We start from the raw sequence: 24,302 nt of genomic DNA, 5'->3' as shown, positions 1-24,302 counted from the left end.
TAGAGAATAATTGTTGTTCTGTTTACATGAATAAAACCTTATATGGTTACACACCCAATGAAAATGGTTCATTGGATCTCGATCGTAGTGATACACATATTCATAATATTGAAGACAAAAGATGCAAAGTTAATAATGATAGTGCAACTTATTTGTGGCACTGCCGTTTAGGTCATATTGGTGTAAAGCGCATGAAGAAACTCCATGCTGATGGGATTTTGGAATCACTTGATTATGAATCACTTGATGCTTGCGAACCATGCCTTATGGGCAAGATGACTAAGACTCCATTCTCCGGAACAATGGAGCGAGCTACTGACTTATTGGAAATAATACATACTGATGTATGTGATCCGATGAGTGTTGAGGCTCGCGACGGGTATCGTTATTTTCTGACCTTAACAGATGATTTGAGCAGATATGGGTATATCTACTTGATGAAACACAAGTCTGAAACATTTGAAAAGTTCAAAGAATTTTAGAGTGAAGTGGAGAATCATCGTAAAAAAAATAAAAAGTTTCTACGATATGATCGCAGAAGTAAAATATTTGAGTTACGAGTTTGGCCAGTTAAAAACAATGTGAAATAGTTTCACTACTCACGCCACCTGGAACACCACAGCATAATGGTGTTTCCGAACGTCATAACCGTACTTTATTAGATATGGTGCGAACTATGATGTCTCTTACCAATCTCCCACTATCGTTTTGGGATTATGCATTAGAGACAGCTGCATTCACGTTAAATAGGGCCCCATCTAAATCCGTTGAAACGACACCGTATGAACTATGGTTTGGCAAGAAACCTAAGCTGTCGTTTCTTAAAGTTTGAGGTTGCAATGCTTACGTGAAAAAGTTTCAATCTGATAAGCTCAAACTCAAATCGGAGAAGTGCGTCTTCATAGGATACCCAAAAAGAAAATGTTGGGTACACCTTCTATCACAGATCCGAAGGCAAGATATTCGTTGCTTTGAATGGATCCTTTCTAGAGAAGGAATTTCTCTCGAAAGAAGTGAGTGGGAGGAAAGTAGAACTTGATGAGGTAACTGTACCTTCTCCCTTATTGGAAAGTAGTTCATCACAGAAATCTGTTCTTGTGACTACTGCATCAATTAGTAAGGAAGCTAATGATGATGATCATGTAACTTCAGATCAAGTTACTACCGAATCTCGTAGGTAAACCAGAGTGAGATCCGCACCAGAGTGGTACGGTAATCCTGTTTTGGAAGTCATGTTACTAGACCATGACGAACTTGCGAACTATGAGGAAGCGATGATGAGCCCAGATTCCGTGAAATGGTTTGAGGCCATGAAATCTGAGATATGATCCATGTATGAGAACAAAGTATGGACTTTGATGGATTTGCCCGATGATCGGCAAGCCATAGAAAATCAATGGATCTTCAAGAGGAAGACGGACGCTGATAGTAGTGTTACTATCTACAAAGCTAGACTTGTCAAAAAAGGTTTTTGACAAAGTTCAAGGTGTTGACTACGATGAAATTTTCTTACTCGTAGCGATGCTTAAGTCTGTCCAAATCATGTTAGCAATTGCCGCATTTTTATGAAATCTGGCAAATGGATAAACAAAACTACATTCCTTAATGGATTTAAAGAAGAGTTGTATATGATGCAACCAGAAGGTTTTGTCAATCCTAAAGGTGCTAACAAAATATGCAAGCTCCAGCGATCCATCTATGGACTGGTGCAAGCATCTCGGAGTTGGAATATACGCTTTGATAAGTTGATCAAAGCATATAGTTTTATACAGACTTGCGGTGAAGCCTGTATTTACAAGAAAGTGAGTGGGAGCACTACAACATTTCTGATAAGTATATGTGTATGACATATTGTTGATCGGAAATAATGTAGAATTATTCTGCAAAGCATAAAGGAGTATTTGAAAGGATTTTTTCAAAGAAAGGCCTCGGTGAAGCTGCTTACATATTGAGCATCAAGATCTATAGAGATAGATCAAGACGCTTGATAAGTTTTTTCAATGAGTACATACCTTGACAAGATTTTGAAGTAGTTCAAAATGGAACAGTCAAAGAAAAGAGTTCTTGGCTGTGTTACAAGATGTGAAATTGAGTAAGACTCAAAGCCCGACCACGGCAGAAGATAGAAAGAGAATGAAAATCATTCCCTATGCCTCAGCCATAGGTTCTATAAAGTATGTCATGCTGTGTACCAGATCTATTGTATACCCTACACTGATTTTGGCAAGGGAGTACAATAGTGATCTAGGAGTAGATCACTGGACAGCGGTCAAAATTATCCTTAGTGGAATAAGGATATATTTCTCGATTATGGACATGACAAAAAGGTTCGTCGTAAAGGGTTACGTCGATGCAAATTTTGACACTGATCTAGATAACTCTAAGTCTCAATCTGGATACATATTGAAAGTGGGAGCAATTAGCTATATTACTCTTTGCGTGTTAATCACATAGCGATGTGAACTAGATTATTGACTCTAGTAAACCCTTTGAGTGTTGGTCACATAATGATGTGAACTATTGGTGCTAAATCACATGGCAATGTGAACTAGATTATTGACTCTAGTGCAAGTGGGAGACTGAAGGAAATATGCCCTAGAGGCAATAATAAAGTTATTATTTATTTCCTTATTTCATGATAAATGTTTATTATTCATGCTAGAATTTTATTAATCGGAAACATAATACATGTGTGAATACATAGACAAACAGAGTGTCACTAGTATGCCTCTACTTGACTAGCTCGTTAATCAAAGATGGTTATGTTTCCTAACCATAGACAAAGAGTTGTTATTTGATTAACAAGATCACATCATTAGGAGAATGATGTGATTGACTTGACCCATTCCGTTAGCTTAGCACCCGATCGTTTAGTATGTTGCTATTGCTTTCTTCATGACTTATACATGTTCCTATGACTATGAGATTATGCAACTCCCGTTTGCCAGAGGAACACTTTGTGTGCTACCAAACATCACAACGTAACTGGGTGATTATAAAGGTGCTCTACAGGTGTATCCAAAGGTACATGTTGGGTTGGCGTATATCAAGATTAGGATTTGTCACTCCGATTGTCGGAGAGGTACCTCTGGGCCCTCTCGGTAATGCACATCACATAAGCCTTGCAAGCATTTCAACTAATGAGTTAGTTGTGAGATGATGTATTACGGAACGAGTAAAGAGACTTGCCGGTAATGAGATTGAACTAGGTATTGAGATACCGACGATCGAATCTCGGGCAAGTAACATACCGATGACAAAGGGAACAACGTATGTTGTTATGTGGTCTGACCGATAAAAGATCTTCGTAGAATATGTTGGAGCCAATATGAGCATCCAGGTTCCGCTATTGGTTATTGACCGGAGACGTGTCTCGATCATGTCTACATTGTTCTCGAACCCGTAGGGTCCGCACGCTTAAGGTTTCAATGACAGTTATATTATGAGTTTATGCATCTTGATGTACCGAAGTTTGTTCGGAGTCCCGGATGTGATCACGGACATGACGAGGAGTCTCGAAATGGTCGAGACATAAAGATTGATATATTGGAAGCCTATATTTGGATATCGGAAGTGTTCTGGGTGAAATCGGGATTTTGCCAGAGTACCGGGAGGTTACCGGAACCCCCCGGGAGGTATATGGGCCTTAGTGGGCTTTAGTGGAAGAGAGGAGAGGTGGCCAGGGCTGGGCCGCGCGCCCCTCCCCCCTAGTCCGAATAGGACAAGGAGAGGGGGGCGACGCCCCCCCTTCCTTCTCTCTCTCCTCTTTCCCCCTCCCGAATCCTATTCCAACTAGGAAAGGGGGGAATCCTACTCCCGGTGGGAGTAGGACTCCTCCTGGCGCGCCCTCGTCCTGACCGGTCGCATCCCCCCCTTGATCCTTTATATACGGGGGCAGGGGGCACCCCTAGACACACAAGTTGATCCACGTGATCATATTCTTAGCCGTGTGCGGTGCCCCCTTCCACCATAATCCTCGATAATATTGTAGCGGTGCTTAGGCGAAGCCCTGCGACGATAGTGCATCAAGATCGTCATCACGCCGTCGTGCTGACGGAACTCTTCCCCGACACTTTGCTGGATCGGAGTCCGGGGATCGTCACCGAGCTGAACGTGTGCTAGAACTTGGAGGTGCCGTAGTTTTGGTGCTTGATCGGTCGGGCCGTGAAGACGTACGACTACATCAACCGCGTTGTGCTAACGCTTCCGCTGTCGGTCTACAAGGGTACGTAGATCACACTCTCCCCTCTCGTTGCTATGCATCACCATGATTTTGCGTGTGCGTAGGAAATTTTTTGAAATTACTACGTTACCCAACAGTATAACCGTGCCAAGTTAGAGCATACACCTCAGTGGGGGAATAGTTCTGGTCATCTGTCTCTGAATCCATCTCCGAGGAGCTATCGGGACCCACCAAGAGATCTGCTTCGACAGGTAGCACTGTCTGCTCTAAAGGCCTTGTTTTCACTCCAGATTTTTCCATCTCCCACCCAAATGGCTGATTCACAGGAAGAGTAGTTTAATGTACAAACATTGTCGACAAATGGAAATGTAATGAAGAAAAGGATGGGCAAGATATCATTCAAATATATGATGCCTGGTTAAACAGGATGGCATTGCACATTTCACATATATTATGGCTGGCTAAAAGACATGAGACTGCATAATTCGCATATATGATATAGAAACTAAACATGTGGCATTATAGAACATGTCTAAACTAAGTAGATGACATATATGATGTCAAAAGTAGGCACTGCAAGGCAACATATGCATGATATGACTAACATCATCATTCCAAGGTAGAGAAAACACCTAGGGGGGTAAATAGGAGTGGTCAGCGGCGTCCGAATCCGCCTCAGAACAAATATCTTCCTCTGGATTACAATCTGGAGAGGGGTGGGGAGGGTTTGCCATTGAACCCACCATGGAGCGATGTCTGCATGACATTGTATTGCCGCGCAAAACTCTTCTCTTTTTCTCTACATGTTCAGCATGACTGTGTACAATATCTGACATGCATACGAAAAAATATGGTGAGATTATGTAAGGAGAGCATGCAGAAATTTAAAGTGATGGTAACAACCAGTGGATCGATGTTTTTCTGTTGAACCAAAATAGTCCTAATGGATCGACGTGAATGTATAGTAATAAGTGATGCAACAAGTGTACAACATCTTTGTCGTAGCCGTGTCGACCTCAGCATCATTGGGTTGGTCGCTGAAGCAGTTGAGGCAGAGGTGGCTGTCGGAGGTGTGGAGGAAGATCTGAGGAATCTGTAGACGGCGTCCAAGGCACTGCTCTGTTGTGACAAATCGTTCTGTCGTTGGAGCAGCTCCGGTGAGCCGTAAGACGTCAAGGCTGAAGCAGCACAAGACAGACATCGTCAATCTCAAGTGGGATTCTAATAGCATCTCCAATAGATGATGTAAAAGGGATGTAAAATTAACATCACCAAAAACCACCTGACTACAACAGATGAGGTAAAAAATGTTGACTCTGAACTTAACTGTCGAAACTGAAATTTACTGTGGAATCTGAATGCTACTGTCGAAACTGAACGCAATGGTAGCAGAGAGGCACTTGACATGTAGTTTAGGGAGGGCATGTAGTTCATCTTCAACCTGCACCCCCCTGAGCCGCCAGCCACCACCGGCCGAATCGTCGGCCCCAGCCCCGCCTTGCCGCCCCGAAACAACTCGCCACCGCCTCCCCGGCCAGCCCTCTAGGCCCCTCGCCCCCACCCTGAACCCTAAGATAGATAGTGGGGTACCTCTCCGGCGAGCCCCCATCCCCGTTGTGGGTGGTTCTTCCTTAACTCTGGCGAGCCCCCCCCCAACCCCTGAAAATAGACTGACCCAAAAGTCGATTCAGTCGACTAAAGTGTGGCTTAATCAGAGCAGAGCAGCAGCACGAGCAAGGGGGAGAGCAGCAGCAGCAGCTGGGCGAGCGAGCGATTGAGCAAGGGCCGGAGCAGCAGCAGCAGATCCGGCTGGTATGGACGCTACTGCCGAAGGGGCCTCGCACTAGGGGAGAGCCGCCATGGAGATGTCGCCCATGGCGCCGGCTTCAAGGCAGCTGCTCCATGGGGGTGCGGGATGGAGCACCGTCGGTGCCGGGAGGTCGAGTTAAGGAGAAGGTGCGATGCGATGAGTGTACAACCTCTTTGGTGGCGCCGAGTAGGCCTCGGCTTCGTCCGAGGAGTCGGTGAGGATGCTGCGGTTCCGGTGGAGCAGGTTAAGGCGGCGCTGTGGGGATGGAGCAGCCGCGATAGACGAGGCGATCATCGCAGCAACTCCTTGGAGGTGGAGGACGGGGCAGCTGAACCGGCGGGACGACAAGATGGACGACGGATCCTCATCCGGGGAGGTGGACGAGGGACGTCGAGCTGTTGCACTGGACGACGTCATCGGGGAAGAGGCTCCGGCGGGGCAGCAGTGGCATGGCAAACGGAGGAGGGTGGGGTTTCGTGGCTGGAGCGGAGAGGTTATGGCGGCCTGGGATTTCAAATGGCGAAAAGGGGGCGATGGGAGGGGGTGAAGCATGACTTAGGAACGCGCTTGTCCAAAATGTAGGGTGTGTTACAAAAGTACCCCCCCACCGATTTGAACTAGCGGCCCTTTCGGCTTAGGGTTAGAAGGGGGATTTCACGTGTCAGGATTTGGCAGTTGGAGGGAGTTTTCGCGCGCGTTATAATTTCGGGATAGCAAGGTGCGGGTTGTGAAGGTGCCAATTTTGGGAGCATGATATCTGAATTTTCGGGATATAACAAGACGCGGGTTGAATTTTAGGGACAAGCCTAACATGTAGTAATATTGTACTTGTACGTACCAAATCAATTCGCACTTCCCTCAACCAAAAAGAAAATGAAAAAAATAAAACTATTCACACCACACAAAGAGAGAGTCTTTCCCCATTTTACTATACAAATGCTATTCAAAGCTACTCCCTCCTTCCATCTATATAGGGCCTAATGCGTTTTTCGATGCTAACTTTGACCAAATATTGGAGCAATGAAATATGACATGCAACTTACACAAAGCACACCGTTAAATTCGTCTGTGAAAGGTTCTTTCAATGATATAATTTTCACATTGTGCATGTCATGTACTATTAATCTTGTCAATAGTCAAAGGCGGTCTTAAAAATCTCATTACATCCTATATAGATGGAAGGAGGGAGTATGAATCCATGTTATGTCCGATTAAATTTTTTCGCTTGCTGTATAATGCATGTAACCTACTCATACCAACATTTTAGTGCATTCCAAATGTCTATACTACCGCTGCAATTCAAACTAAATTTGAAGTCATTTCTCTATTTCAATAAGAATCTACAATCATGATTGTTGCCAACTTCAACCATCATAGTTTCCTTGCTATCCGCCAGATATAAATCAGACGGCCTATAATGCAGGATGGCAGGCACACCATCATCAACAACTCCGTTTTTTATAAGAGTAGAGATAAAACATATTAAATGTAGTATACCATGTTCATAACCACACCATGTGTATCACCGTTATATATATATTCACACATCCGTCGGTTTGAAACACTATGATAAATTCTTCAAATATCCGAATTCGCTTTTTATAATGAAGTATATATGATCTCTATTCGTCTTTTAGACCCACACAACCCTCTTATCTTTGTAGCTAGCGCTAACTTTCTCTTGTGCATGCACACGCCCGCATCCCTCTCACCCTCCCTCAGCATTCTCTAGCTCCATCACGCAAATTCGTCTTTTCACTTTAGGTCGTTCACCCACGGTGTGTGTAGGCCCCCCAGCTCCTTATTTACGGCACACATCGATCGATATGCCTCTCTAGCCAGGTGTGGCTAGCACAAACACAAGATTCCCCTCTTCTCTTGTCACCGTCCATGCCTCACTCCCACCACTCTTTTCATTGTTCTCGTACTCGCACACTCCTCCCCCTTGAAATAGTATGCCTCTCGTACCACCTCCTACATGCATCCCTCTCTCTCTATCCTTCTCCTCGTGCCTCATTTGCTTCTAACACACACATGCATGTATACTGATCGATCTCCCAACATATACCTACATCGACTTTAACTACCCCCCCCATCGATCGACGTACCTCACAAGTTATGTCTCTCCTTTCTCTTACAAAGGGCGATTGATCTTCCTATGTAGTTACATCTGCTTACCACAGCCACATCGTCCCCCCTCATCATTCATGCATGCCTCCTGACCCGTCTCTCACACGCACGTGCACAGACAACAAGCAGCCATCTCCTCTCTTATTGATATTGCGGGCGTGCCCTCCGTTTGTCTAGCAAGCATATCCCACCATTTGTTAGAAGCAACTCCACTACCACCCCCTCCAACACTCTAGCTCTGTCTCTCTCCCAACCTTATTCATCTCCTGCACATATGCATGGATGTTGATCGATCTCCCTTAATACATGAGGCAGATCGATCTCCTTAATACATGAGGTAGGCCTCTCTCCTCCTCCACACATATACCAGCCATTGTACCTCTATAGTTAATTGGGCCTCCCTCTTCCCCCACCACACACCGATAGTCGAGCGCTACAGGTAGGTATCCATGCCACAGAGACAAACTGCACATGTCCCATCTCACGTTCCAGTAGGCCAACCACTCTATATATTTGACGTGGGCACACACAAATTCGATGGCACTCTTTATCGATCGCGCGCACACACACACACATCATCCCTCTCTTCGATTCTATGGACACCTCAAGCCGATGATACCTCCACTCTCTTCTCGTGGATCGCCCCCTCTATATATATGTTATATCTAGGACTCTATTTCACACACATTGCATATGTTAAATTTTTTGATTGACCCCCCCCCCAAAAAACTCTCAAGAACCCACACACTATATCTCTCTAGGTTTGTATATCTCTCACACAACCCCACGCAGGTGGTGTACGTATACAAGAAGAGAATAGGTGCACCGTGCACGTACTCACGCTTCGTGCCCAGCCACACCCGCGCGGGTACACGATGGAGCTCATTTCTTTACAAAATGGCAGCCCACGTGCTAATTTGAACGCCTGTAGCGGTTGTTTACCTAGGGAGGTCGTGTACCACGCGTGCATGAAACAAAGTTTGACTTGACGCATTGCCGCGTTATTTTTAAATAAAGTTATAGCGCTCAATGGCACGTACACAGAATGTAAAACGATTTTTATGGGGGAAAAGGTAGTCTGCTCTTCAGAGTATCTCACACAAGGCTCAGGTGGCCTCTCTCTCTCTCTCTCACCGTTGGTCACTGATCCGGCCGCATCCCGTCCGCCGGGGTAAAGGGAGTGCGGTTGCCTCTCTCTCTCACCGTTGGTCACTGATCCGGCCGCATCCCGTCCGCCGGGGGAAAGGGAGTGCGGTGGCCTCTCTCTCTCTCTCTCACCGTTGGTCACTGATCCGGCCGCATCCCGTCCGCCGGGGGAAAGGGAGTGCGGTGGCCTCTCTCTCTCTCTCTCACCGTTGGTCACTGATCCGGCCGCATCCCGTCCGCCGGGGGAAAGGGAGGAAGTGCATCGTTTCTCCGGTCGACAGCGCCGAGGCAGCACGTCCCGATCTGCGGTACATGTCATTCTCTCTGACCAAGCTCCGGCGCGGCAGGGCCTACGCCACCTACTTGTAGATTCCGCCTGCCGCCGCTCACCTAGGTACATCCCGACGACCTCCAGGTATCCCCTCCGGCCTTGCTCCACTGCACATTTTCCCACGTCGCTGCATGTGGATCTTCCATAGTTCTTTGCCCAAAACGTCGCTCGTCCGGCGTACTTTCCATATTGCATTCTCGTCCTCACACCGTTTTAGACAAACACAACTGTGTTTTTATCTTCCCTTAGGACAAGGAATATGCTTCTTTTTTGTCGTCGCATGTGTCATCAACTGTTATTGGCCAGTAATTGTTTCCTTTCTACCTCTTTTTTGCAAACAGGGTTATCCATTTCATGTCGTTGCTATTGCGACCTTTTGGTGAACTGCACAAATCACTTTTTTCTTAAGAGTATTTTGTGTAGTTGTACTAAAATGTCACACGTGCAACGTCTCTACATTTCAGTGCGACTGCACAAAGGGAGATTGGTTTTGCTATATCCTCCTCATCCAACTCCAAGCCTAATCTTCTCCAACTAGTTAGTCTTAAGAGAGACTACAAAGGTGACCGGCTTCTATTTGTGTGTTTATTGTTTCATCACCAGTCCTCTATTATCGTAATCACACTTGATATCTTTGGAACAGGGATGCTCAGCTCTATTTTAGTGGAACTGCACAAAATGATCGGAATGTTGCATGCTCCAGTCAGCTACTTTTTTCCCAACATGCCTTGTTGATTTAGACAGAGCTGGGGGGAAGTTGCTGCCAATGAAAGCATGGATCAATTTTAATTTAACACCTTCTCACAACTTTGTCTTCAGTTGTGATGTAATTATTAGCTCTGATCTGCTAATAATTGACATGCATTAGCAAGGAAGTTAGTTTTTTATTGTTTCGGAAAGAGCATCGATGGCAAGACACGCGAAACAAAAGCTAAAATCTCACACCATTGTACAATTTCATGCCGCTGGAAAATTATTTGTATAGTACGTCAATTATGTAAACAAATGATGGAAGCTTGATAGCATTGCCAGAAGCCTCTTCATCATCCGGGTCCATGTGCCATGCACAAAATTATACTCCTTCGTTCCTAAATATTTGTCTTTTTACAAATTTCAAACGGGCATATTTTAGAGTGTAGATTCACTCATTTTGCTTCGTATGTGTACTCCCTCCGTTCCTAAATATTCTATTCGTCCTAACAGAGATTTCAACAAGTGACTACATACGGAGCAAAATGAGTGAATCTACACTCTAAAATATGTCTATATACATGCGTATGTGCCAGTCCATTTGAAATATCTAAAAAGACAAATATTTGAGAGAGAGAGAGAGAGAGAGAGAGAGAGTAGTCACTCATTGAAATCTCTAGAAAGACAAATATCCCGGAGTATATTTAAGAACCAAGGGGGTAGTGCACAACCGCATGGGAGACTCAGCCCGGTCGTTGCGCCACATTAATAGTGAGTAATGAGCAGTCAAATCATAAGCCCCACCTTTCCCACTGTAAGTTGCTCTGAAGAAGCAACCATCAATACACTCTTCTTTGAATCCGCTCATACTACTCCATCCATCACTGTTTATACAGCGCGCTTCAGAAAAAAGAAAAAATATGTGGGACCAAGCCGACTAGTGATCGGCCTAAAAAATAGCATTGGTAGTTATAGCACGACGTCTATTACTAGAGGAAATAATGCGTACACACATGCATGCAGTGCTTCCACCCTGGGTACACACATGCTTGCACTCCGTAGTAGTATAGTACATGGAGAGAAAATTGTGGACTTGATTGCAGTTACCACGCCCTAATTAATTGAGCATTATACCAAACGCGTCTAAAGTCTCTCTGGTGGTGGAAATGCATCATAATGAAGCGCGCCCTGTAAACTGTGACGAAGGTTGGAGTAGTATGAAGGTGCAAAACCAAGTACGCATACTACTGCGCTTGGCTCTTCGCCCCTTCGTGAAGTCAAATAATGATGGTACTCTGCATGTTGGGTACTACAGTGTATGCCTCTGACAATCTGACACCGATTGGACTGATGCATGTCCATCGAGGGTAGGTTGCATTAGTCAAAAGGCGTAAGCGAGCTTCACCTTGTCCTGCAAGCTTCTCCTCATTCTGTGAGTTGACGGGACACACCAAAAAGTAGTGCTAGTCCATACTCCCTCCTTTCCGGTTAATATGGCTTGTTATTTTTTGCGGGTAAATGAGAGAGCTTTATTCATATATAAGCATTCTTAGGACGATCAGCCAAGACACTGGTCACTAGGAAGCGAGGTACCCTGCAAAAAAAGAAGTAGGAAGTGAGGTGTTTCATCAAGCCAGCTCTCGGCCACATTCAAAGTGCAGCAAGCACGGTTCGCACGAAGATGCGCCGCAAGGTTTGCTGACCTGTTTACATGCTGAATAACAAAAAAAGAGGAAATATTACTGAGCGCTACTATTTGTAACAGGATATGAGCCAGAATTAAGCAAGAATTGTGGCGAGTGTTCCATGCAATCAACTTCCATTATCACATGCGAGAACCCTCGAAGAGAACCAAATGTGTTGAAGATTGCTTTATCACATTTTAAAATTATAATAAGAGTGCAGACGCTCCTCCATCCGGTTCCTAGTACTACTATAGTACGTACCTTTATGGACTACTCCCTCCTTTCCGGTTTATAAGGCTCAATTCAAAAATCTCACCAACCAAGGTAGATGATGAGTGGTGGAATATTTTTTTGTAGTTTGCAAAAGCACCCAATTAATGTTTTTGTTTTCCTCAAAAAATTATGTTTACGAATGCATTAATTGCAATGCATGCATGCATAAAGTGCATGCATTGGTCAGTTTTCTCTTAATACTTGCATGCAATGATTTAATGCACCTTGAAGTCTGAACATGTGATGGGGAACAACCAAATTGAGCCTTATAAAATGGAAAAACTAAAATTTTGAGATAAGCCCTATAAACCAGAAAGGAGGGAGTATAGTAGTAGTACTAGTAAACTTTGCGCTTGGCTGTTCGGGAAGTCGAACAATAATAGCACTAGTAGTATAGTGTATGCTTCTGGAAATCTGACACCGAATTAACTGTTGCACGTCCACCGCCTGAGCGAGGGAGAGCTTGCAGTAGTCAAAAGTTTCTCCTTGTCCTGTGAGCCACCGCGCGCAAGCTTCTCCCGCCCTGCAACCTTCTCCTCGTTCGGCAAGTTGACGGGACACAGCAAAGTAATGCTAGTCCATGCTGCCTCCTCTCTGGTTAATATGGCTTAATTTCAAACGAGATAAATACACTGTCTGTCACTATATATTTGTAAAAATACGATCAGTGGACTTCATAATACGCTCATTGCGCTCAATATATATATTTTCCGGTGTTCGTACAGTCACTAGCTCAGCCTGACTGAGTATGTGTGTGCATGCACGTGTAGGTTGAGCACTTGAGCGTGACCGTGTGTGTTCCGTCGTGTGCTCGGACATGCATGCATTAGGGCGTCGCGCGCGTTTTTGCGTCCATGTGTACGTGTGACTGTTGCATACACGTAGGGGGAGTACGTGTAGGGGCCACTAAGGAGCAGTCAAATCACACAGTAAGTTAGTCGGAAGAAGCAACCATCATTTCACTCTTGAATGACACGTACGCAATATAAAATGGTTGATATGGAGAGAAAAAGAAAACCACTATATATACACTAGCAGGAGCCTAAGCTACAAGCCTGCTTGCTTAGGTTGCTCTCTTCACAAGCATAGAACGACGGGCCTAATCCCGCAGCTGGGGGAAGGGAACAATGTTCTGCGTAGACACGGTCGACATCGGCGAGGGAGAAAACCCACAGTCGGTGCGTCCCAATAGGGGGTCACCGCGGTATGGGCCGATGCCGCGTCCCAACCGCCCTTCTAGCTACAGCCCGACGTCCCAGGTAGTCCATCTTCCTTTTGGAGCCGGCTTGCTCCACTGCCGTAGCTCCATCTCCATGTCGATCTTTCTCTACTTCTATCGGCTTCTATTTGTGATGAGTTTATGTCTCATGAACTAGTGCTAGTACTATTATTCTAATCACACTTCTTCAATATCTTTGCCATCAGGGATGCTCAGGTCGATTTTAGTGGAACTGCACAAAAGCATCATATGATCCAAGGGTGCCAGCCATCTTTCCTTCCCGACATGGAAAGTGCTAAGGAAAAAGAGGTACCAGAAGGTGGAGAACCAAAGAGTGCTGCTTCTATTGTTGCTGACATTCTCACTAAAGAATCTCCCTCTAGCACATTCCTTCGACAGGTTCTACCTGGCCAAGAAATTAAATCATGTTTAGGGCTTAGGGTTTAAGTCGTAGTGACCCCATCAGTAGTTTTTCTATCGTACACGCTCTCACAACTTTTTTCTTTAGTTGTGAAGTAAATATTGGCTATGATCTGTGAATCATTGAGATGCATCAGCATGCGTGTTAGTTTCCTTTTATTTGATGGAATGTTGTAACGAGGCAACCTTGGAATAGGAATGAAAATGGAGTGGAAAAGTTTCTGTTTTTCCGAAGAAAAAATGGAAACGGAGAGAAACCAACGTTTCGTTTCGTTGGATCGCACCATCGAGCAAAACCAACGTTTAAATCATGTTTGTCGTGTTCGTGTCTCACCCTCCTCCATGGCTCGACCCCACACGGTCGCTCGGCATGCCACTCACCGCAAAACCGAGTAGTATACCATAACTTTCCCGCCTACTTGTCGATGGATCGCGCCATGGAGTACTAGCACTACTGGAAGAGATTGACGAGTTGGGGGAGGAAAGCTAGCTGTAGCACGGACTCCCAAGAACTTACTACTAGAAGAGATCACACATGTTGTAGCCGGCTATTGCGACCTTTGAATGCGGAGCAGCTGCGTGCACCCGAAAGCGGCGTGGGCGACGCTCTCTCGACCGGCGTGCCGCAATCAATGCCAGCGCCAGTGAGAGGTCGCGTCCGCTCTGGCCGGGCATGAATGCGGCACTGACCGTTTCGGGCGGGAAGCACGCGCGGGTGCTGAAGAGGGTTCGGGTTTGTCAGGACCGGTCGTGGCAGCGGTCCGGACGTGCGCAAACAAGAGATGTTGTACGTTAATATTGCTGCGTATATAATTAACAACGTAAATAATGTGTCAGTTGGATAAATATGATTGGAGATGGAGATGGAAATGGAATTTTACGTAAACACGGATATGCATGTCTATGTCTATGTGTGTGTGCGCGACGACTCTCACGACCTGGAAGCGGGGGCGTGTTTTTGATCGAGTTTTCTTTCTTGGTACGTTAGAAAATCAGTTTGTCTAATTCACATCTAGATGTTATTTAAGGATATCACATCTAAGCTCCCACAAGTATATAATGTAGCAACAAGAAACAAAAAAAACTAGGAAAAGACCACAAACAGAGTGGACATCAACTTATATGTGACATAACTATGTCACATCTAGATGTGTCCTAGACAGACCCTTAAAAAATTGTCCGCCAGTTTTCGTTTCTTTTTTCCGGGAACGCGCGTATTCTATTTAAAACCACTGCTATGGAGAGATTTTTTTTACTGCATTATAGCCTCTTGTTTGATAGAGTTTCTCGCGTCTCGCTCTCTCACCCTCTCCATATCAAAACAAGATGACAGTGTCCACTCTATCTCTCTCCTCATCGGTGGTCATAGATCCGGCCGAATCCCGTCCGCTGCGGGAGGTGAGGAGGTGCAGCGTTGACGTTGTCGCCGTCGGTGACGGAGGAAGCCGATGTGCACCGTCCTCTCGGAGCCAGCGCTAGCACGGACGAAGATCCTCCGCGCCCTTGTTCGCTGCCGTCGTGTGGGCAGATCCTGCCAGCCCACCTAAACGACATCTCGCCCACCTGAGGTATAACTTCTTGTATTGGTCCAGCTCCCACGGTCACTGCATGCGGGTTTTCTTCTATGCGACTACTCCCCAGCTCCCCATGCATAGTAGCTAGGGTTTGTCAGCTGGTCCAACATCACCTACTAGTACTATTATAGGGGAAATGCCACTCAAAAAGTTGTCCTGATTTATGCCTCGGTGGAGGTATACATGTTGTTTTGACAAAAAGTACATGGTGGTTGTGCAGTCATTGTCCATATGGTGGTAGTACTATCACTGGTTAAATGAAGAAATGCTTTTTTTCTCGAGTATCCTGGTTTAGTTCCCATCAAGATAATTATGATGCTTCTATTTGTTGGTGTACTTTTCATTAATTCTTATTGACAATTGAGATGTCGTTGCTAACCCTTTTTTATATTTTTGGAAATAGTGATGCGTGTCTCCATACCCGGGCATGTCTTCCTCAATTTTAGTGGAACTGCACAAAATTGGATGGCCATTGTTGTTCCGCCTCACTGTCCTCTGCCACGTGGTTCTTCCTTCCCCGAGCTTGATTACTAAGAAGAAACAGACCATAGTGAGGATTTGTCGAACTTCTTAGGTGCCTCACCCAAACTTGATGCCAAATGGATGATGCATCACCATGATGACCTATCGATGCTCATGGTTGCGCCTCATGGTTGCGTCGGCTGGTGAAGCTGATTGATTTTCAACGAAAAACAAGCTGTCTTCCATCAGTGCTCTTTGCTTGTTACGCACAAAGATGATATCCTTCGTCAGTTCACCTTGGTTGCGTTGGAGACGCAGTCGTCTTTCACGTTGGTGCAATTTTCGCTAGGGTTTTACGACAGGTGGGCCCAAAATGTGGCTGGCTCACCTGTCATACGGCCAAAAGTAGGTGCAGTGAAGGCACCGGAGCTCAGTCCGTACTACAGTAGTATATATATAAGGGGGAGCCTCAGCGCTTGTTCGCTAGGGTTTGCACCCTCCACACGCTCGCCGCACTACATATATGTTACTCCCTCCGTTCCGAATTACTTATCTTAGATTTGTCTAGATACGGAGGTATCTAGCACTAAAATGAGTCTAGATACATTTGCTAGAGTTTGCTATATTCACAGTCTCTCACCCTCTCTTCACCAGATGTAAACAAGACTGCGTTGGCCTCTTGTCTCTCTCTCCCCCCTCACAGCTGGTGAAGGAGGCGTCCGTATCCCGTCGCACCGGGAAGGGGAGGAGGTGCAGCGTTCACTCTATCGCCTTCGGCGAGGGAGGCAATCCACTGTCGGCTGCGCTGTTCTCTTTCACCCAGCGCCTGTGCGGGAGGGCCACCGACCCCTTATTCCTCACTGCCGTACTTAGTGTGGGCAGATCCGGCCTCCCGCCGCACGCCTTGCCACATCCCGAGGACCCTAAGGTATAAGTTTCTTTGAAACCGTCGTTGCTCTAGCTGCATGTGGATCTTTTTCGATCTGTAGTTGAATCTAGGTCTTGGTTCAAAGAGGAATGAAGGGTGCGGTGGGCTGGAGCAAGAATCTAGGATGTGGTTCAATGAGGAAAGGAGGGGCGGAAAGTAGTATAGACTGGCTATCCAGCCGCTTTGTAGGTCGAAAAGGGAAAAAGGGGGTTACCCAGTACACACATCTGTAAGGAACCGATCTCTTTGTTGAAAAGGGAAAGAAACTGGGGGGTCGGGTAGTTTGTGCACGACTAGATTTGCTACCCTCACATAGGAAGAAGGTTCAAAGAGAACAAATATGGGACCAGCGCATATATGCTGCTTGGCTACATACTCTGCATCACCCATTTATACGTGTGGACGCACATGGTGCTGGCATGTACCATGCAGCTATTTTGCTGTTGTTAATCTCAGAATTAACTACTGATCTATTTTAAAAGAATTTCTCTGTTAATATGAATCAATGCAACCATTTTAGAAATGCTAGTGTCCTATATTTTGTTTTCCATCAAGATAAGGTAGATGCTTCTTTTTGTGGCCGCATGTTTCATCCTCCTTTATTGGCCAGTAATTGTTTTCTTTTTTGCCTCTTAAAACAGGGATGTCTATTCAACTTGTTGCTATAGAAAACTTAAATGTCACACCGGCAACTTTGCTTGATTTCAGTGCAACTGCACAAAACTTGATTGGATTTCCTATTCGTGTTGGTAGATTCGTATTTTATGTTGGTCGTCTCATGAAAGGTTAGTACAGGCCTTCATCCACATGATTGTGCAGTGTGCTTTGAGATGCTGTACTACTTGTATTGGTACTGTTTTAAATAAATGATGAATTGAAGCTATTGTATTGCTGTCTTTTCCCATTAAGTAGTGAACAAAAATGGGACCAACCCAGACATGATGCTTGTTGCTTTGTTACAACAAATTCAGCATCACCCCCTTTATAAGCCAATAATTGATGCCACTCTCAGAATTAACTACTGAATCTTATTTCAAAACTGCAACACTTGTTAGGGATTGGCGGGATTACCATTTTTGTGGCCGCATGTTTCATCCTCCTTTATTAGCCAGTAATTGATTCCTTTTTTGCCTCTATTTATACAGGGATATCTATTCAACTTGTTGCTATTGTGACATTTTTCTTCGCTACGCGAAACACTTTGCTTGATTTCAGTGCAACTGCACAAAACGAGATTGGATTTCCTATTCGTGTTGGTAGATTCGTACGTGATCTTGTGTGTGTCATGACAGGTTGGTACTTGCCTTCATCCACATGATCGTGCAGTGTGTTTTGAGATGTTGTGCTACTTGTATTGGTACAGTTTTAAATAAATGATGAATTGAAGCTATTGTATTGCTGTCTTTTCCCATTAAGTAGTGAACAAAAATGGGACCAACCCAGACATGATGCTTGTTGCTTTGTTACAACAAATTCAGCATCACCCCTTTATAAGCTTTGTCGTTCTTTATACATGTTGAAACAAGGCATTGTTAATAATGTCTCAGTCAATATGAATGAATCACACTGATGGAGAATTGCTACTCTCCTGCTTTGTTTCCCATTAAGATAAAGTAGATCAGTAGATGCTTTTCTTCTGGGAGTACAAGTCATCAACCGTTATTTCTTAGTAATTGTTTCCCTTATACCTATTGTTGCTTACAGGGATATCAAAATTAAAGCTCGGTTTTATTCCGACTTCAATTTTAGTTGAACTGCACAAAAGGAGCCAATGTGTAAGGCAAACTGCTGCATTACTGGGTCTAGTTGGTCGTTCCACTTTGCAGAAAGAAGCAGTCACTGTTTGCGCTACATTACAGAAGGAATGACCGAGAAGCTTTACAGAATATTATTAGACACCGGTGACATGACTAGTCTGCAGAGACCATTGGCAATTTAACAATACATGGAGTGCCATGAGCAAAAAGTGCCCAAACAAGTATAAAAGCTACGACAGGACTCCACGATCATAGGCATTACATATTTTGAATGGGAAAAGCTTGTCAAAGTTTAATCATTGATGTTAGCAAGAAGACGTTAGTTTAATATATTGGAATTGGAAAACCTTGTCAAAATTTGCTCATTGATGTTAGCCAGAAGACATGCATTTGATATTTTTGAGTGGGACGCCCTTGCTGTGAGCAGCGTCGAGTGTTTTTTCCTATTCCCGTGTTCATTTTAGAAGTAAATAGTTACTCTGCTGAGATATTCTTGTGTGAAGAGTTTGTTCTGAATATTGTCTATGTAATGCCAGGCCTTGTGTTTGATTGCAAAGTTGAGCTTGGAATGTTGTGGCATGCGGCATCACGAGCTATTCACCGTGCCTCCTGAGAATAATGCTTCGTATTGTTTTGCATGTCGGTCTAATGCCAGTGATTTGCTTGTTAAGAAGATCATCCTCTTCTGTTGTTTCCGTGCTTAAGAAGTTCATCGTCTGATGTTTCATTCATAGCCTATACGACAAGATTTTCATTTTTTTTCAAAACTAGTAATGGCGCACCAGTGGATAGTGCGTCATTACTAGTTAAACTAGTAATGGCGCACCACATCCATAGTGCACCACTAGTAAATTATTTTCAATTTTTTTATTTATTTTTTCAAAACTAGTAATGGCGCACCAGTGGACAGTGCGCCATTACTAGTTAAAACTAGTAATGGCGCATTGTCAAATGGTGCGCCATTACTAAGTTTTTTCTAAAAAAAATTCAGAATTTGTTTTCTTTTTTTCAAAACTAGTAATGGCACACCGTGGGTGTGGTGCGCCATTACTAGTTTAACTAACAGAAGACGTATGCTAGGTGCACCGTGGGTGTGGTGCACCGTGGGAACCCCGTTAAATATTTTCAAAATCCCCAAAAACCTAACAGAAAAAAAGTTACGGGGCTTTTAAGATCCGGAGGCAAAAAAATTCAAACTTACTAGTGACGCACCGTATGCTAGGTGCGCCACTAGTAACAGAAAAAAATTGGTTTAGAAAAAAAATTGAATTATTTTCCAAAATATGATACGTAATATGACCGGGAAGTTTGAAATATTTTTTTAAAATTTTATCATACTCATGAACATGAACAAAGTCCTAGACATCAGCAAGGTTTAATAGGATTGATATGATAGATATATCAACAAGGGCCTGTGAAGTGAGGTGGTGCTGGGGTTGGATAGAACTACGAAGTTAAGCGTGCTTGGGCTAGAGTAGTGTGAGGATGGGTGACCTTCTGGGAAGTTTGACCTTAGAGTGCGATTTGATCGAAGATTAAGAAAAAAATAAAAAAAATTGATTTTTTTTAAAAAAAATTAACAACAACAACAAAGCCTTTAGTCCTAAACAAGTTGGAGTAGGCTAGAGGTGAAACCCATAAGATCTCGCAACCAACTCATGGCTCTGGCACGTGGATAGCAAGCTTCCACGCACCCCTGTCCATAGCTAGCTCTTTGGTGATACTCCAATCCTTCAGGTCTCTCTTAACGGACTCCTCCCATGTCAAATTCGGTCTACCCCGCCCTCTCTTGACATTATCCGCACACTTTAGCCGTCCACTATGCACCGAAGCTTCTGGAGGCCTGCGCTGAATATGCCCAAACCATCTCAGACGATGTTGGACAAGCTTCTCTTCAATTGGTGCTACCCCAACTCTATCTCGTATATCATCATTCCGGACTCGATCCTTCCTCGTGTGGCAACACATCCATCTCAACATACGCATCTCCGCCACACCTAACTGTTGAACATGTCGCCTTTTAGTCGGCCAACACTCAGCGCCATACAACATTGCGGGTTGAACGTCGTCCTGTAGAACTTGCCTTTTAGCTTTTGTGGCACTCTCTTGTCACAGAGAATGCCAGAGCCATGAGTATGAATTTTTTTTATTACTAATGGCGCACTTCTATGTGGTGCGCCATTACTAAGTCAGATAGTAATGGCGCACCTCTAGGCATACTAATGGCGCACTACTGGCGTGCCATTAGTATCTGGTATACTAATGGCGCACCAGTGGTGCGCCATTAGTAAAAAATTCTAGTGGCGTGATACTAATGGCACACCAGTAGTGTGCCATTAGTAGGCAAAACTGATGCGCCATTAGTAGGCCTTTTCCTAGTAGTGAGGGTATTAACTGGGCGGGTTGTGGCCCGTCTAGCCCAGGGCAGATATCCAGCCCAGATACTATTTTTTTCAAGATGAAAATGGCTAGCCCAGCTATACGTCTTTTTGAGGAATACCTAGGCAAGGTCAACTTGTTATTCTCCACCCCACTGGGCTGCAAATCTTTCCCAGGAGGGATCCATTAGGCTTAACAGGAAAATGGGATTTAAAAAATAATAAATGGGATGTAATTATAAAAACTGGGCAGTAACTATAAAAAATGCACCAAACACGAAATTAGTTTATAAAATATTATTTATGGATTTTGAAAATCTTAAATTTTCATTATTGCGCGCGCAATGTTTCGTAGGATTTTTACGTAATACAAATTTATATTTAATCTGACTAGAAATTTCGGGATAAAAATATTTCGGAGCCCATCAAAATGTCGGAAATTTTATTGAATTCTGTCTTCAATGGTTGGTTGGAATTATTAATCATTGTCCTAGCTAGAAAATGGGTTGTACTTTTAACAAACTGTAAATGGGTTGTTGTAAATTCCATTAGAATTCCAAAATGGGTTGTACATTCTTACAAAACGCAAATGGGCTATAAGTTCTCTGCCACACACTTGTGGGCCTACTAAGTGACGCGTCCCCTAAAAAAATAAGTTGACACGTATGCAAGGCTTTGCCAACTTATTATAGTCAACACACGGTTCTAGCAGCAGTGGCCGTTGGATGTCTATCCAAGGGATGTCGTGCTTCTTCTTCAATCTCAGATATTCTTAGCTTCGGCCCCCAAAAAATGATTCCTCCCCCTGACATCTGGGGCGCACCGTTTCGGAGGCTGACCTGTGGGCCTACTAAGTTGGAGCATACCAAGGGCTTTGTCAACTTAGTCAATAATAAACATTTCTAGCTTCAGTGACCGTACGATGTCCATCCAACGGCCGTAGTGCTTCTTCAACCTCTGGTCTTCTTGGTCCAGCCGCCCAAAGCAGTGCTGGTTGTGCCGCCTGCTCCTGCCTCCCGTGGCCGGCTGTGCTGCCGCGGAGGCCTCACCGCCCCCATACTACTCCCACCACTGGCCAGGCCATCCCTCCACTCACCCGCACCCCCTGTTATTCTGCGGCGACGGTAGCCTCACACCGCAGCCGAACCAATGAACCCTCGTACTCCTCTCCGCGCGGGCTTCCACTGCTGCGTCTTTCCTGGCTCCGTGTCGTCCCCTTCCTAGGCCTCGCCGTCGTCCAGACCACCGCCCTGGTGCTCTCGGCGTGGCGTGGTCAACGACCGACTTCCATCGGAAGAGTACTGTACGTGGAGAGGCTGACAGCTTGGTCCAGGCGGCCGCAAGGAAGTGCCTCCTTATTAGGCGCAAAATAATTATTCCTCCACCTTACAGCAGGGACCCACCGGACGGGCCACCTTATTTTGCGAAAAAACATTTCCCCCTGACTTCTCGGACCCACCGGACGAGCCAGCATATTTCGCAAAAAAAACGTTCCCCCGCTGTCAGCTCGGACCCACTGGAAGTGCCTCCTTATTACGCACAAAAAAATGAATACTCCCCCTGCTAGTTGGGACCCACCATGGTGGGAGGCTGGCTTGTGGGCCTACTAAGTTGACTGGGATGGGGGCCTTTGTCAACTTTAGTCAATATGAATGATTCTAGCTCCAGTGACCGTACTATGTCCATCCAACGGTCGTAGTGCTTCTTCAACCTCTAGTCTTCTTGCTCCAGCCGCCCAAAGCAGCGCCGGTCGTGCCGCATGCTCCTGCCTCCCGTGGCCGGCTGTGCTGCCGCAGAGGCCTCACCGCCCCCTACTATTCCCACCGCTGGCCAGGCCCTGCGGCGACGGCAGCCTCACACCGCAGCCGAATCAGTGAACCCTCGTACTCCTCTCCGCGCGGGCTTCCACTGTCGCGTCTTCCCCGGCTCCCTGTCGTCGCCTTCCTAGGCCTCGCCGTCGTCCACCGCCCTGGTGCTCTCGGCGCGGCATGGTCAACGTGGTCAAGGAACGACTTCCATTGGACGTGGACTATACGTGGAGAGGCTGACAGCTGGGTCCACGGCCGCAGCAAGGAAGTGCCTCCTTATTACATGCAAAATAATTATTCATCCACCTGACAGCGGGGACCCACCGGACGGGCCACCGTATTTCTTGAAAAAAATGTTTCCCCCTGACTACTGGGACCCACCAGCTACACCTTCGCACGCAAGGAAGTGCGTCCGGGCAAAAAAAAACGATTCGCCCCCTGACTGCTGGGACCCACCAGCTACATCTTCGCACGCAAGGAAGTGCCTGACAGTCGGGACCCACCTGGTCGAAGTGTACGTAGCGTTGTCATTCTGGTCGCGAACATGTACGTACATATATACTGGTCGATGTAGAGGCGCGCACGTGTCGTAGTAGAGGCACGCACGTAGCATGTACACGTACGTACAACGGTCAGGGTGCAAGAAAGAAAATACGGCCACGTATGTGTACATACAGGCGAGGTCTCGAACGCTTACTCGCGCATACGTACAGCGAGGGCTCGTGTACATGGCTGGGTCAGAACGGAGAAACAGCGTCGTCGTCGTGTTCATGGGGAGGCAACAGAATGCGTCATGTTCATCGGGAGGCAACGGAATGCGTCATGTTCATCGGGAGGGCTTGGATGGAATAGGCGATGGAAACGAGGCCTGGCGTACCGCAAAACAGAGGAAACGGCCTTGTGTTCGACCGGCCACGTTCGAAACGGGATCCTGTTGATCGGGAGGGGTCTGGCATACCGCAAAACGGAGGAAACGGACCTCCTACGGTCGAAACGGGGGTCCTGTTGATCGGGAGGGGTGTGGCGTACCGCAAAACGGACGAAACAGACTTGTGTTGGAGCGCTACGGTCGAAACGGCGGTCGTGTTCATCGGGAGGGGTGTGGCATACCGCAAAATGGGACTCCACGGGATACTGTTCATCTCCACCGTCGACCCCCTCCAGCCTCCACGAGATATTGTTCATCCACCGTCGACCTCCTCTAGCCTCCACCTGTGACTGTTCATCCACGGGCTCCTGTTCATCCAGCCTCCACCGCGCGCTACTCCACCGACTACTGTTCAACCAGCCCTCTCCATGGGCTCCTGTTCAACCACCCATCCACGAGCTACTGTTCATCCTGCCCTCCACCATCTACTATTTATCCTGCCCTCCACGGGGTGGTCCTGTTCATCCAGCCCTCCACGGGGTCCTGTTCATCCAGCCCCAACTGGCTCGATCGATCGGGGTCATGTTCATCCAGAGGCAACACCACGGGGTCCTATTCATCCACCCCCACCGGGAACTGT

Source organism: Triticum dicoccoides, chromosome 3A (genome assembly GCF_002162155.2).
Source record: "Triticum dicoccoides isolate Atlit2015 ecotype Zavitan chromosome 3A, WEW_v2.0, whole genome shotgun sequence".
NCBI classification, from domain to species: Eukaryota; Viridiplantae; Streptophyta; class Magnoliopsida; order Poales; family Poaceae; genus Triticum; species Triticum dicoccoides.
The sequence above is the reverse complement of the archived record's forward strand: the minus strand, read 5'-3'. Positions refer to the sequence as shown.